Source organism: Ornithodoros turicata, chromosome 7 (assembly GCF_037126465.1).
Source record: "Ornithodoros turicata isolate Travis chromosome 7, ASM3712646v1, whole genome shotgun sequence".
Taxonomy (NCBI): Eukaryota; Metazoa; Arthropoda; class Arachnida; order Ixodida; family Argasidae; genus Ornithodoros; species Ornithodoros turicata.
Window position 1 is genome coordinate 50,819,886 of NC_088207.1, and position 16,099 is coordinate 50,835,984.

Genomic DNA, 16,099 nt, shown 5'->3' on the forward strand with positions numbered 1-16,099 from the left:
TGGTACCCGAGGAAGAGAAACTCTGACACATCCCAGGTTCACATCCTTTATTCATGTTTCCTTCCTATATGTGTTCTCATTGGTATGCGCATGCAGTCCGAACAGTAAGTATACTCTTCAAAGTGCAACATCGAGCAGCGAATGCTTCTCAAGCATAGCTGAGGAATGCTCCTCAACATCCTCTCATTTTGCTGATTCGCTGACTCGCCGATTCGTCGTGTAGCCAATTTCGCTTTGACGGAAGCATCGTTTCCGTTTGTTGTAGTAACGTTACTGCTCTTGTATGCATAAAGCATATAGACAAAAAAAAAAAAAAAGTTCAGCAGATAGTAACCTCGGCGCAGTAAATTAACGGCTTAGTTCGCGATGATTCCCCCAGGGGAGTAAGGCCCACATTTCTGAATGCGACTTTCTTCCCGACGCTTTCATATTCCCTTCCTTTCCTTAGGAACTCGCAAGGCTACATTCGTCAGAATGCCGCCTTCTTTATCTAGCGACGATTTTGAATGCGGCTTATGCTTCCAGAATGTCTCGGAATGACTTTCCTACCGCAGAACATTTCTATTTTGCCTCCGACATTTTGGGGTTCCCACTTTGAGCTGAGGTTATCATACGAAAGTAAATAGAGATTAATATTGTGGAAATTCTGCGGCAAAGGATACGCAGTGGGTTCCTTCTTTAGAGTTTTACTGGAAAAACTGCGTTCACTCCAGCCCGACACAACAACTTAAGGACAATAAAACGTAGACATTTAACCACCTACACAGCCGGCATCCTCAGTACAAAATGGGCCAAAAGTGAAAATCGACCTACCTTTCTACCAGGGGGTTAGTCTGGTTTAGTTGGTTAGTCCTCTCTATGTAGTTTTGCGATCAGCCTCCATGTTGTCCACTTGTTACGCCGTGTCTGTCATCCCGTATTCTTGCGGACGTCCATCCTAGGTTCATCCGATCCTAGGTTGATACATAAAGACTGTGTTCATTTCAGGGGTCCTTACGAGCCCTCATGTCGTCCCTTGAAATTCAACATAAGATCGCACCCCTGAATGCAAATTTCCTCTCCGCACTTTTTCTTTCTATTTTATTCGTCCCCAGCAGGCAAGTTGTACTTTCTGTTAAGCCTCAGTCAAAACTTTAACTGTCCTGGATTAGTCAGCTCCACCATCCGTCGAAAAACCACCATCTCCATATTATTTTTCTTTTCAATCATTCTTTTACGCCTAGCTGCAAACAAAACGAATGTTTCTGCAGGCATTCAGAAGTTTTCTCAATCTCGTAGAGCATGCATGTCGACCGCGACCTTCGACATTCCAAAGGGAGGGATAAAGAAGACGCCACGTCGTTGTTGCTCTTCGTTTATATCCTATTCCGTTTCTTTTCCAATGAGATCTGACAGCATAAAGAATCGTACAACGATATAATTTTGCTATAAAACCTAATCTTAGTCAGTCGTTTCCACTCAAACGGTCGGCGAGCGATATCGCGGGTACGAAGCAGAAGGGGCAGTGAGTCAGAACGGATTCATCTGGTTGGGCAGCAGCAAAACCATTTGCGCACAGTTTCCTCAAAAACAGTTAACTAAAACTCTAAGAAGACGGAGGGACTCAGAATGGTATCTTGCGCTTGGGAAACCCATAATCCTTTCACCAACCGCTTGAGTGGAAGACATTTACTAAAACTTCCTTATAAAGTTCTTTGTAACGTACACTTTTCTAAACACAGACAGAGAATTTGCCAGCATCTATACCACGAAGTAAGTAAGTAAGTAAGTAAGTAAGTAAGTAAGTAAATATTATCTAAAAAAAACAAAAAAAAATCACGAAGACGCGACGTATAGCATTCCTCTTTCATTTCATTCACATGGTTCTTTCTCGTGACAATTGTGTGGAGCCAATGCACAATTATTTGAAGGCGGGGATGTCTACGCGTGTATTATGCCATGTGATAAAGGAATAGCACAGATGTGCAGCTGAACGAACACATGTGCGTGAAGCGTAGCAGCTGTGTGTGAGCTTTCTGAGAGCATTGCGACAGGTACTTTTCGTGGAATATATTCAATTCAGTTAGAACATGCTCGAGTTCGCCCCCTATTATTATTTTCGCCAACATCAACATCATCATGCTAGCCCGGTTAGTACACCTAGAGATGCTCTTATTCGTGCTTAATACACGACACTCAATACGACTGCGAAAAAAGGACATCCTTCAGTGTTACCCAACCAAAACACATCGCAGCAAGCTGCGGATAAATCAGTAAAACAATATATGTCCGTAGTACCTTTGCGCAACGCCTGCATACAGGTGATGTGATGTGATGCGATAAAGAAAAAAATGGGGATGTGAGTTTCAACGAAGTCGAACTGGCTACCCCAGTACACTTACACACAGAAAGAACAAACAGATGATGAGATAACGAGAGGATAGAGAGGTAGCAAGCGAGCTGGTGGTATAGATCCATAACTTAAAAACCCGAGACTAGGGGACAAAAAACGACAAACGCAGACAGGTTGAGAGAGACAGAGAGAGACCTTGTCTGTGTTTGTTGTTTTTTGTCCCCTAGTCTCGGTTTTTTAAGTTACAGATGATGAGAAAACAAAGATGACGACCAGAGAAGAACAGAGATGATAATGGAGTTCAACGTGTAGTTCAAAATTTTCGACGAAGTGAGTGTAAAATGTCGAAATCGTTGGGGCACACACAGCACACACTCAGCGTGTCATAGAATGTCCATAGCATACAAGTACTCCTTAATACTATTGAACGCAGCCATTTCCCTTGAAATAAATTACCCAAAATGTTTTTTTTTTTTTGCGAGGTCCTCTTTTTAAATGTTAACCTCACCTATGTAAATTTCCTGGAGTTGGAGTTAGGAAAGAAAAATATGGAGATTGTGGCTGCTACAAAACACAGGAACCGGCTACTCCAAAACCTGAAGAAAAAAAAAAATCAGTAAGTGTATAAAGTTAGAAGCGCTGCAATGTCCATAATAAATGTCATTAAAGCAGCTGTCGCACGCCCTCTAAGATCCCTGGGCCATCCTCCGAGCTTCACAAAGCTAGCTCTTCTTCACCTCTCATACTATAGCTTTTCTACCGTTTTTGCTCATATCTCCTTACTTGAGTCTATACCGACTCGTCGCACTCAGAAGAAACAAAACAGAAAGTAGCTCTACCTGCAAGATTTTGTGCTGTACGACGTCTCAACGGGAAACACATGCGACTAGTTACACGTGTAAGTTGCTCACTTTTATAAACTAACAGCAATAAGGAGGTCCATCATATTTTCATGCTCTTCAGTATCAAGAAGAAAGAGAAAGAAATCAAGAAATATGAAGGTACACCCGAAGCAAACTTTGCGAACGTGATAATTACTTCCGTTATAAACTTTCTACTGTGTCGCTCCTGTCTAGTCATTTTGAACCAGGCATTATGGAACAAGAAAATGACATAATTCCGCTCTGCATTATATCGTTTCACAGCCGCTACCCTGTCAAGTGTCCTGTCGTTATTCTTTCTGCTTAGACGGATTACTACGCAGCATTTACCGCTTATCCCCAACTTAAACGAAATTACTCTTACAAAAGCTCTTGTGTACACCGTGCAGCTGAAAATGCGCTATGACGTTTTTTTGTTTTTTTTTTTATGATGTAGCTCAAAGGAATTTTTTGAAGGCTTAGCTCACAGAAAGAAAGCTCGTACAAGAATGAGGGATACGTACGTATACATAAACGAAGGATTGGAAAACGCAAGTGGAAGAAAGGAAACTAGAAACACTGCTCCTTTTCGGGCTGTCACGATCAAGGACATTCCCTCGGAATAATAAAGTGGCCCAAGCACGAAGCCATATGCGAACGGTGCAGAAAGGCGGCGAGGTTTTAGCGAAATAAAATTCGGAGTCTCCAACTCGAGATAAGGAGAGCTCCCGGCAAAACGCGCAATCTTGTAATGGAAGACAAAGTGCACGTTCGTTCCTCATAAATAGAAGGATAACTGTTTTCAATGTCACGGGCAACGCATTAAACGAAATCCTGTTTCCGTGTCGTAGTATAAAAGTACAGTCTGTAACTACTGCATTCGTAAACAGGTTGGCTCGTTTATTTTAAACTATCCGAAACGACGGCCTTCCTTTCCTAATGATACCACTCGGAATGCAGCGAAAGAATATCCTGTTTCTAGCACGTATTTACGGAAATCTCTCTTAATAGAAAGGCATCCAAGTTCGCGCACTTTTCACATCATCCAACGGAATCTTATTCAAATCTACGTCTTTCAAGGGACTGTTCCAAATGTCGCAGTCCCGCTGCTGGAGGAAAAGGCTGAACGGTCGGCTCGTCTGCTAATATAAATGTTTCGTCGCAGAACAGCTTCGTTCAAGATGCACGACAAAGTCAATGAATGCGCGAAGTATTTCTCGGAATGTGTAAAGGTGAGACGTCGGCGCTGTGTTGTCAATGTAATTCTAAAAAAAATAATACATAAAACACTTGGCAGAAGAAAAACTTCATTCGTTAGATTTTTTATTTAAAAAGCCGTGAGAGCAGTGCTGATGCCATTTTGGCAGCCGGGTTACGCGGCCATCCTGTGGAACAGCGTATGCATCTACTTGATGGCTAATGAGCTAAAATTGATTAACTTATGTCGCCCTCGGTGGCCCAGTCGGCAGCGTGTCCGCCAGCTGATCCCAAGATCGCGAGTTCAAACCTGGCCGAGGACGGTGGCAACTTGGGTGGAAGGGTACAACAAGCCCCGAATTATTATTATTATTATTTAATTAACTTAGTAGATGGTTTGTGCGAAATGTGAGATAGCAGCATTGGAGCCAGTCACTATTCAAATCCATCTTCCTTATTAAGCTCCCTTAGAAGGGAACGTTCCTTGAGATATAAATTGCCAAATTTCGCTATGCCAATGAGCTGAAACCAGAACCACGCACCTCTGGAGCGCAGGAACGACACGGTCTTCGCCTTATCGGGGCCAGAGAACGGTTTATCTCGCCAGCAGATCAGCGCCTACTCCAATCAGCTCCATCGCTTCAAAGCACGTGACCTTCTCACGTGGATTGTCTGTCACTCTTTCTGCGCTCGAGTAGCGGGTAGTTCCGGTTTCGGCTCATTTTCATAGCAAAATTCGGCAATTTATATCTCAAAGTACGTTCGCTTCTAAGGGTGGTCAAAAAGGACGATCGATTTCAATAATGATTAGCTTCAATTCTGCTATCTCGCATTTCCCAAAAGAACATCTAATTAACAAGTTAATTACCGAATTTTAGCTAATTAGTCGTTCAGTAGTTACTAACGCTTTCCGACAGCACGTTCACCCGACCGCATATCCCGCATGCGCAAATGGCATATTTGCTGCTCTCATAGCTTATTTATATTTTTAAAAAATATGTAGCGAGCAAAAAAGCAACCTGTATACTTGAAAAAGAAACTGTACGTTCATCTCATTTTACGCAAATTATGCGCGGAGTACACACTTTATCAGTCAAAGATTTGAAAAGAAGAAAGAAAAGAAAAAAAAAACGTCGGCTCAGAGCCCTTGTCACCTTGCAAGCTTTCGACCATGAGATCTCTGCTAACTCGGTGCAGAGATTCAAATACCGGGACTGCTGTATAGCGGGTGGTCCGGTCAGAGCAAGCCGAAGCACTTTTCCCCTTTGCACTGGACTTTATTCAACGAGACTGTCAATTACAGACATAGAGGGGGAAAATAGGTCGTCGAAATAGGATTTCACGGCCATTGGAAAAGTACGATCTAAAATTGGACTCCTCATGACCGGTTAAATCCCATGGAACGCGCATCCGCTTGCAAAGGGCACGGTAGGAATTCGCTCCGCTGCCACCTCTGTGTCGTCAATTACTGTGCCTTGCTCCGTGGACTCCGCGGCTTCCACCTCGCGTTTGAACAGGTGCAGGATAATCGTGTATTCACGCGAAGCGACATTCCTCCATAGCTTTCTGAGCGCGAGCGCTCAACGTCCAGTGTTCACGGACACTCCTAACCGTGGGGCATATCCTGCGACACAGCCACACGATATTCCGTTGCAGACGACAGGAAAGACGCTGACGGTGTCGTCTGCTAAGTGTCGTCTGCTAAGTGCGCAGTACGCCACTCTCGATATTCCGGACCGTGTGAATGCTCAACATAACACGGGACGGAACTTCGTCTTTGTGAGCAGTGTTTTCGCATTTTCTTCCACTAGAATCTTCCGTCAGGATGTCGCAGCAACAAATTCCTCTCCGCTCGAAATCCGTCCGCAAATATGTGAACGCAGGCACGCGGAAAGAAACTCCCTCACGTGTGTCTCAGATTACTGTAACCACCATGAGCTATAGTTTCTCTTAATTCTCAGGTCTAGCCATGATTGCGTTTACAACAGTTCTATGATGACGTAGCTATCCCTTACTTTTGACGCGTTATGAACGTCAATGTGATCCGCAGATGCCGAGACGAAAACAACCATGATGGGTTTAGAATCTGGTAGGCCCAGCTTCTGTGTCCTGTCGCTATCCTATTGTTCTTGAGGACTGTCTTTGATAGATAAGAAGGGGCGTCATTGTTCAAAGTCAAAGTCAACCTAATCCGATTATACGGACTTCCCAAAGTTCATTGAAAGTGGTAGGGTAGAACGGGCAGTTCAGGGTTCTTTTTCCCGTCTCGCCTGGCTGGATGGTGCAATCTACGTTGCGTCCACCGAGATGAACCCTGATTCTCAGTTCTTTGTTCCTCATCTTCCGAACACGAACCGTTGAAGCCACATAACGTCTACTCGTCTGCTCAATCTGATTATGCCAAACTTCTTCTTGGTCTTTCGCATATTCTACGCCTTCATCTTCGTAGATGAGACACTGGAATAAGTTATTCGTTGTCGTTATACCCCTTCAATCGTGCTCGACTGCCGCGTTTAATTAACGACGAACGCGCAGCTAAGTTTTCGAGAGTTCAGGACTGCGCAAGGCTACTTCACCGCGTGGCGGTGCTGCGATGCGGAGCAGCGTACTTCATTAACGTCGTTAGCGTGAATTATTTCTCTCTCTCTCTCTTCAGTGTGTCCCTTCAATGGTTCTTTGTTCTCTGCAGTCTTTCGAGCTTAATTTCACATTTCCTGGCTTTTCCATATTTAGTAACCCGTACAGCGCAGTACTCACTTGCAGCGATCGACACACCGCCAGCACCCTTGACCACCTTTCGTGTGCCGTGGAACTGACAACTCGCTTCCGGGACATGTAACATCGACGAGGGCCTCATTTTCTCGTTACAAAACTGCCTTCGGCTTAAGAGGGCGCTCGTCAGAGACACAAAAAAGAAAAAAAAAATGTGTTCGGAGTCGTCGTATCAGCCTCTTATCCTCGTTATGAGCTGTCTGCGACCGATTGCCCCCAGCGCAGTTCACTAATTAAGACCGCTTAGCTGATAAGCTGCATTTTCTTTTTCTAAATATTTCGAGAATAATTAGTTGTATAATTTAGCGTTAAAAGTGGTTTTAATGATGTTCTTTCGTTTCGCAATTATGTGAACTAGGTTAGTAGGTCGTCTTCACTGAGCGTCGTATTCTCCATTTTATTTACTACTTACTTTCTCTTCGACAAAGTCAAACCAACCAGTAGCTCAAATGCGGAAATTATCGATCTTTGTTTTTTTGTTTTTTTGTGTGTGTGTGTTTTTTTTTTTTTTCATGCCTGCGTTTTGTTTGTGATACGCATATAGCCACGAATGAGAAACATCACTGAGGCACCATTCATGTCGGATCGCTGCTTTGGATTGGATTGGATTGCCTTTCTTTCTGAAGTCTCTAAGGGACGCTTGTCCCCTTTACACTCTTTTATAGACTCATGTTGTGACTTTTACGGCTTTGTGCACTGACAGTTTCTGGCCATGAGGGCTCCATGTCGTACTAACGACTTCGATGTATAGTATAATGATTTCATGCCTCGTACTAACCAGCGTGATTTGGGGTAGTGAGCCATAAACCGAGTGACAAAGTCCCACACTGGTCGTCACTGTACTCTTCACGAAATGCTCCCAGTGCAAATGCTTCCAGCAGAATACAGCGTGATCACCCATGTTCTTAGATGCTGAATTCATAACAAAGACCTCCTTCATCATAATTAAGCTCGAAGGAACAGGACGAACGAAGAAACAAAATTCACTGCACTCTTTGGCGCACTGCCAAAACGTATACGAAATGGGATAGCATTGCAGCAGACGAAGGTCAGTCCCTGCGCTGTGTGCGTACATGACTTGCGTGCGGCGTAACGGAAACCCCGACCATAGGTTTTATGGGTCTCGTGCAGGAACACAGGTTTCGCCTGCAAACGCGTTCATTTACTATTATTATTATGACGACAACGATTAGAAACATCAGCTCATGCAAGATAAAGGCGTTTCTCTGGAGCACTGTTGATTGATTTGCTTTGATTTGATCTTAAGAAAAAATGAAATGGAGCACTGTTGGCATCACGTGCTTTCTCATTCGTTGCTGGCTTGTACCCTTTTCACATCCCGTGGCACCAGGCCATTTGTAGTATGGTAGTTTGCAAGTCATGCTCTCCTGGCTTATCCAGTAGTCGATCCTGGTTAATCTCTACGTAGGTTTGCCAGGCGGTCGTTCACTTGCTAGTATTTGCGGCGGAGGCTCAGTTTCACAGTCTCCCTCGGCTCTGGAGAAACTGGATTTTTGGGTAGCCAGATTCTCAAAAAGACAAGTACGGAACCCGAATATCCCTACGATTCCCCGTTTGGACCTCCGGTCATGCCCTGGTGGGGAAAGACCTGGGCCTATGTTGACCTACCTATCATTTACTACAACCTTCAAACCCTTCGCCATAGCACGGGTGGAGTTCATTGCTGCGAAAGCTACGCTGTACCCTATATTTCTTACTGGGGGAATCCATAATTCTTCATTAAAACGTTCTTTCGGTTAGCAAGCGTACCACGGATATAAAAAAGCGGGGACAAAAAAAAAAAAAAAAAAGGGACAACTATTATTACCATCATCATCATCAGGAAGAGGGGTAACTGGAAACCGCGAAATGCGACGTAAAGTAGAAACAACGGGAAATGATGTGTGAATCGTGGCCGGAAGCGAAGCAGAAATGGCATGGTTTAACCTAGCGGAGAAAACGGGGAACATTTGTTTGGGGCACAGATACGGGGACGGCCATCACAGTCCGCATTACGTCTCGTCTCGTCTCGTCTCGTCTCGTATGTACCACTTGTACGTATCTTTTTCCATTAATGATCCGTCGCTGAATAATTCTAAGAGCAGGATACGGTAATTTCAGCGCCCCCCATTTATAGAATTTAACCCCCCTTCACTTACATAATTTAGAGGCAAAGCTTCCGTGTCGCTTTTGGCGGTCACATGCATTTTATGTAGTGAGATAATTCCCATGGTGATGTTTGTAGGTTCGTAGCCTTGAACTTGCGCGGCGAGGTTGCTTATCAAACCGGCAACAGAGCTTTTCCATAAGGAGAAGCAGAAAACCAACACAAAGATGTGCTTCCAGCATCAAAGTAGTACGTGGCAAAGAAAATCGAAGCAATCCGTTGTGCTGCTTTCTAGTGCGATCGAGACGCCGGATGCTTTTCGGCTTGGCTGACGTGCTCGCTTCTAACCCATGCGGTCAAACACATAGGCCTACGTATATCCATAAAAGAAATGTAATTGGGGATGTCATATGGTTTCAGACACTAGTACACTTCGCTAATAGTACAAGTAGCTTCTGAAATGTGTTTATCATTTGAAAATATTCAATTTAAGGGGAAGGAAAACGGGCAGTTCCGTAAACAGTTTGGGGCCAAACAATGGGGGAAAGACCTCATGACACCATCATTTAATTGTTGTTGTTGTGGAGCCAAGAAATCAGAAAGAAAGGAGAATGTCTTTCCACTAGAGATGTGGTGTTCACAAAAACAAACTGGTAAGAAGGTTAAAAATATACATCAAAGTAAACACAAACAACCAAAAATCATCCGTTCACGTTTGTACCAGAAATGCAATCCACTGCATGAAAGCTTGTGTCACTGAACAGTTGAAACCTTCTCTGCGTGCACTTCATCGTGCTTGTGCGTCTTGGACGTTGACGGTCCATTGGAAACACCTCGGATGTTCCCTTAAGTAAAGATAGTTTGAACTGCTGCCTTGGGTATAGGGCACATGTTTTACGGCGCTCCAAAAGCTTCTCTTTTCACCCCCTTTTTCACCCTCTCATTCTTTCACTTCCCTCGCTTAACGTCAAATTCATCCTGACCGAAAAGAAGTGCAACCTGCCCTTTGCGGTTTCTGCACTGAATAGAGGCACGCATTGTGCACCCAGCAGCGTGAAATACGAGGTGACAGCGCAGAAGTCGAGCAACCCCGCGGGTAGGCAGAAAGAATAATACACCGCCAAAAAGCCTTCGCTTCGAACCGTCGCACTATAACGATATACTTTTCGAAACATATATTACCTCAACCTCGCGGAGTACCGTGCTCTACGGGTTTCTATCCGAACAACGGAAGCAATAGTCACCGCACTGTAGAAAGAAAAATCTCCTTTGGGGAACTCAACTGGCAGGTTCCAGTCGGTTTATTATATTTTTGCGTCGTTCCGACGAAGTCTAGGAGCAGAGAGTTGAAAGATGTGTTTCTGGGTGTCGGTAGACTGCCGCAGATTTTTCACAGACGTTCTTTTTTTTTTTTTTTTTGTCAAAAAATCGAGAGGCAACGAAGGAGATTGATAAAAAGTCAAACTTTCTCCTTTCTTCCTTTCTATTCCTGTATCTGATCTGCGCCCTATCTAAAGTGACAAATCGTCGAGAGACTCAATCTCAAATCTTTTGGCACTACACATTGGCTGTGTGAGAGTAATCGAGTTTTGAGAGTACAGGATTGGGACGATGCGATTCTGAAAAACGGAGTGGACTTGACGTCATCAATTCTGTTTTGTGGTCGTACGTTGTCCAGAATGCGACCTCTCTGTGAGAAATGATTTCCACGGCACTGCTGATCTATAATAAAATATATATATATATATATATATATATATATATATATATATATATATATACACGTGCTGCCACTGTTAGTGGCATCTACATGTCTGATACAATTGCAGCAAGAGACGCGGACAAGTAGGTTAAACAATGAAGACAGAAGATCTACATGTCCACACAGTAAGTTACTATGTAAAGCAACATCTCCGTATTCTCTGCAACCATCATCATCATCATCATTCCTTGTCTGAGAATTTTATTTTTCAACTGCGGGAGAAACGCGTCCAATAACACCAGTTTCATCGAAGTTCATGATTCTTCCCGTGTGGTGTTAAAGTTAAAACTAAACTAAACTCAGAAAAACAACTTTTTTATTATTCGTTCTTTGTCTAGTTCAGTTTCTTATCCAACTTTTCCTTTCTTTTGAAAGTCGCAGGAAGCTTCCGCCTCATCATATTGTTTATAACAGTCATGGACCCGCCTCCCAACAGATTAAACTCACGCATATAGCGGTAAGAGCGCTCTGTTTCTCAGAACTCACAGACGGTTCGAATCGAACCTCAAACAGCCGGCCGAAACTCCCGTCGCGTGTCCTGATCGAAACTCAATCCATCAATTATTCTTCCGCATCAATCATCTATCTTCGCATCGCCATCCAGGTCCTCTTTAATAGAATCTCCCAGATCTGAAGCACGGCGCTTCAGAGAAGACAACGGTTGCCCTTTGTGTGTTGAAATGGGGACTCTTGCACCGGCCCACAAACCGTGGCCTCAAAGTGTCAACGTGGTTTGCTAAGTACGCGAATCGTGGCATATGTCCAAAGCGACAAACACGGGTCCCCGACTTCAGGAATAATTGCTTCGCTCGAAAGAAGGATGCCACTCCTGTTACAAGCACTTCATTCGTTGCCGCTTGACAACGGCTCCTCTTTTATTGGAGGCCTTCAACGCACACTTCGTGTTGACCTTCGCCGGTCAAGCCGGTATAACTTCCTACAATTGTTTTCGAGGCAGGGGCAACGGAAGATACGGTAAGATTGCAACTAATATAAAGAAGAAGAAGAAAAAATAACGCAATCATACTCGGCTATCTTACACACTGGTCCGAATGGTTAAAAGAATCTGTTAACTTGAGAAATTTCCTAGCAACTGTTGTATCCTCTGTGGCGTTGTTATTTATCCTAGGCGCTTAGTAAGAGCTTTGCTTTTTTGTGATGTATCACGAAAGCTATTCTCGCTAAATTGCCAATAGGCTCAGCATAGGAGCGAAATGGCCATTCTGAAGTTACATTTCACACCATTTACCTTGACAGTGACAGCTTGAGCAGTTATTGGACACCTGACATCAAAACAAGAAAGAGAGAAAGAAAAGAGTTTTCCTCGAAAATTCGAAAGACCTTTTCACGAACACTAAGCGAGGTCACGTGATACTTTAAGGTCAAGCATCGTTGGTTAAAAAAAAAATAATAATAATACTCCATACTAAAACCATATTAAAAATTAGTAGTAGTAAACAGCAGCAGCCACAACAAAAGTTGACATTTGTTGAGTAAAGTTAAAAGTTGACGACCATGCGCGGACAGCATGTGCCAGTGAGCTGTGGCCACGCCCCATAAATAGTTGCGCACGCCACCTGGTGGCCTTCTCTCTTCTGATGACGTCACCAGTGTGGCGGACCAGGAAGCGTGGAGTGGGTTAAATTTCGATTTCGATGGCGCATCTTCTTAGCTGTCCTGCGTAACAATTTCGTCTTTCTCGGGTGAATTATTCGTAGACATCGACGTGGAAAGCTGTTTGTTTGTATGTATGTTTGTTTGTAAGGGAAAAAAAGAGGACGTGAAAAAGTTAAAAATGTAGCCAGCCTCGCACAGTGTGCTTCCATTGATAGCCATCCCAGCTCAGATTTCTTTTGTCGCAAAATCATATGTGATGTATAGATTACTCCAAAAGTACTAACGACGTTGGACGACAGCAAGGACCTTTCTTACTTAGCCTTCGGCGTTGCTGCAGAGGACAATGACTTCGACATTGCTTTCAAAGAACCAGCGCGCATTAGGTAGGATAAGCCGACGAACGTGGTACGGGTATCCCCCATGATGCCTTCTTAATTAAGGCCGTTCAAGGAATACAAGCAGCACAACAACAATCGATTCTCAATTGCACATGCGCATACTGGACGCAACCAGACTCACCGTCCCCCTAGGACTGAGTTTCCTAATGCATTTCCAAGTGATAAACTGCTTATAAAATACAGTATAGTCTCGGGTAAGAGACATCCGAGTACGATATACAGTAAATAGTATACAATTACGGTAAGCAATGCTAGTTGTGGAGTCCCAATGACCACGCTCTGCTCCAATTATGTATCATTTCATCATATAGATGGTATGACGGCATCCACAGTAACTACCTGCAATACATGGGTTGCGTGTCCCCTTTCTCACTTGCGGAACAACTTTTTAGTCGCAGTGAATATTCCCGGTACTCAGCGACCTGGTAGGAACCAGCGAAACGTGTCGGCCTTCGCAAAGTAAATAATACAGAGTAATAACCAAAAGCAAGTACTCCGCTAAACGGCTCTAATGATCCAAGAAAAACACGGAAGTCACTGGAATAAACCGAGCCTTGTGCCTCATTCACTGACAGTCGCAGAGAAGCAACACCTACGCGAGACCTTGAGAAGTTGGCATCTGTCAACAGCGGTGTCCTGTTTTTCCCACTCGGAAGGGAGAAGCCACGATGCAAATGTAATTAGATCCTGATCGCAAATAATTTGTTATTGTATGGAATGATTTTCGTGCTCGACGTACTTGATGCATGTGATTGTGTACATGTACCAATCTGCCTGGAGTGTGGTGTGGTGTGGTGTGGTGTGGTGGACGATGTCAGGTCTTGTTAGAGCGCGAACGGTTTACGTCGGTGAGAGTATGGTTCATGGCTGGTGTTTTTCGTTCAGATACCTCCGCCTCACTCCGCATTTAAATCTGTGGGATAATCCGTGTTACCAAAGACAAGATGAGGTAACTCTTCTACTTGCCTTCCTGAACCCGATCCAGTCCCGACCATCAGCCCCAGACCATTATGAATAGCCAACGTGAACTGCCTCTTGCGCCAATTCTGTGCACAAACTGCATCTCAGTCCTATTTTAGATCGGATTGGATCGGATTGGATTGGATATGAAAGAAAAATATGGGGAGATTAGTCCCGACCCAATCAGGACTGGCTACTCCAAAACGCGTTTGTGGGTGGAACAATACAGCCAGAAAAAAGAGAAAAAACAAAAACGAAACGGTCTAACGGCTCCCCCCTCTCCCCTTTATGCTTTCTTCTACTTGACAATCTCACTTTCCTCTATTCTTTCCCAGTCCCGCTGTCAGTTGCGCTTATGTATCCCTTGCATTGGAGCAGGTAGCCCCCTTAATGGCTGCTGAATGTTCTAAGCCTGGTTTGTTTCATTCTTATCTAATTTAGTTTAATTAGTACGCAGGTCATACATATACTCTGATCAGAAGAGAAACAAAACAAAAAAAAAGAAGAAAAGCTGCAACGCCGGTTGTTCAAGAAGAATCACGTCGCTAAGAGAGTCGTTTTATCTAACGTTTCTTCCTAGCGAAGAACGGCGACTGCTAAATAGAAGGTCGGCGGCCTTCCGCGGCGTCTCGTCCCAGTGGCGACTGCTTCGTAGCGTCGTTCGGTTAATTTTTCGGGTCATCAACTCCGGCGTCTATAAACAGCACCTGGTGTTGGTTTCCAGCAGGAATTTAATTGCCACGAGAATGGTAACGCGCATGCCTTTCGTTTGACCGGCTAATCAGATGCACGCTGTCGAGGGAACATCACTGAACATTTTCATAACTTTTACTTATGCCTAACACAATGTACAGGGTGGGTGCAGATAAAGTAGCCCCCCCCCCCCCCCCCAGCGCCATACGTGCATGAATACTTTATCAGCACCCACCCTGTATATAGTGTGTGCTGCTTGTAACCCAGGTTGGATACACTATATATAGGCTATAAGATAAGATTAATTAGATTTAAGTGATTCGTAGCTTTCGGTTACCACGTACTGTTTCGTCTTCGCTGTGAGAGGCCACATATACGAGGCAAGGAAGACCTGGCTTTAAATGTCACTGTTCGTGGCAACATATTCGCTGAAAGGACACCATATGTATTTTCCTGTAACAGAGGTCTTTAATGTGTTTTCTACATTCTGCACAGTCATGGTAGATGTCAGGCCAATTTACAATGAATAGATTTATATATATATATATATATATAATTTATTATATATATATTTATATTATATATAATTTATATATTATATAACGAGGACCACATTCTAGGCATGTGACGTCGAGTTCCCCGTTCCTGTTAGTTGCTCGCAATTCATTTCACTTCTAGGGGATGCAGCTACGCATGTGCACATGTACAGTTCGGCGACAGGGAGGGGTGATGTTTGTTTTATTGTTATCTTTTCACTTTTCATTTTTCTTTTTCCTTTCGGTGGGGTTCATTTAGGGGATCTTCGTGGGAGTAATAGAATTCGTCAGGTGACGAATTCAGTACCTTCCCCTTTTTATATATATTCAAACTTACACTCAACTGAATAATAAAAAAGGAAAGTTCAGATGGCTACGTGTGACAGAGGTAGGAGTGAATGCGACTTAGATGGCGACTTAAGGTGGAAACCTTAGCGATTTATTTACATCTAAGGACGGTTATGAGTCTACGTTTCGGCGGAGGCTCTACCCTTCTTCACGACTAAACAGGTGAGCCGTGTGTGTTCAGTTTTAAAACCAGTGATGGTGACGTCATGCCGGAGTTTCGCTCCATATATATATATATCTTGAAAAGTTGGAGTTGGGTCGGACGGCTACGTAATTATAGTGAACGTTGAAATAAATGGGAGACAGAAGACGAAAGTAGGGGAAGAACAAAAAAGGGTTTATTAAAACTTACAAATTATAAAAGTTAAGGAGGACGTCTACGTTACGGCGGAAGCTCCTCCTTCTTCGGGACGAAATAGCCCATTTTTTTATTTTTGCTATTAATAAATGACTGATTAAATGAGCTATTGATAAATGATTCTAGCTATTTCGTCCCGAAGAAGGCGGAGCTTCCGCC

At 43.7% G+C, this 16,099-nt stretch overlaps 2 protein-coding genes across 2 annotated transcripts in view; one reads left to right on the plus strand and one right to left on the minus strand.

The window, feature by feature from the left end:
- The window catches only part of LOC135401454 (uncharacterized), a 102,276-nt gene extending 88,166 nt beyond the window's left edge, over positions 1-14,110 (minus strand). Inside the window, exons 1-2 of the mRNA XM_064633870.1 lie at positions 14,012-14,110; positions 814-953 (exon numbers count right to left, since the gene is read on the minus strand). The gene's annotated coding sequence lies outside the window, so the exon portion shown is untranslated. The remainder of the gene's footprint in view (positions 1-813; positions 954-14,011) is intronic.
- LOC135401455 (neuropeptides capa receptor-like) overlaps positions 1-16,099 on the plus strand; it is a 134,386-nt gene that overhangs the window by 40,333 nt on the left and 77,954 nt on the right. The window lies entirely within an intron of this gene.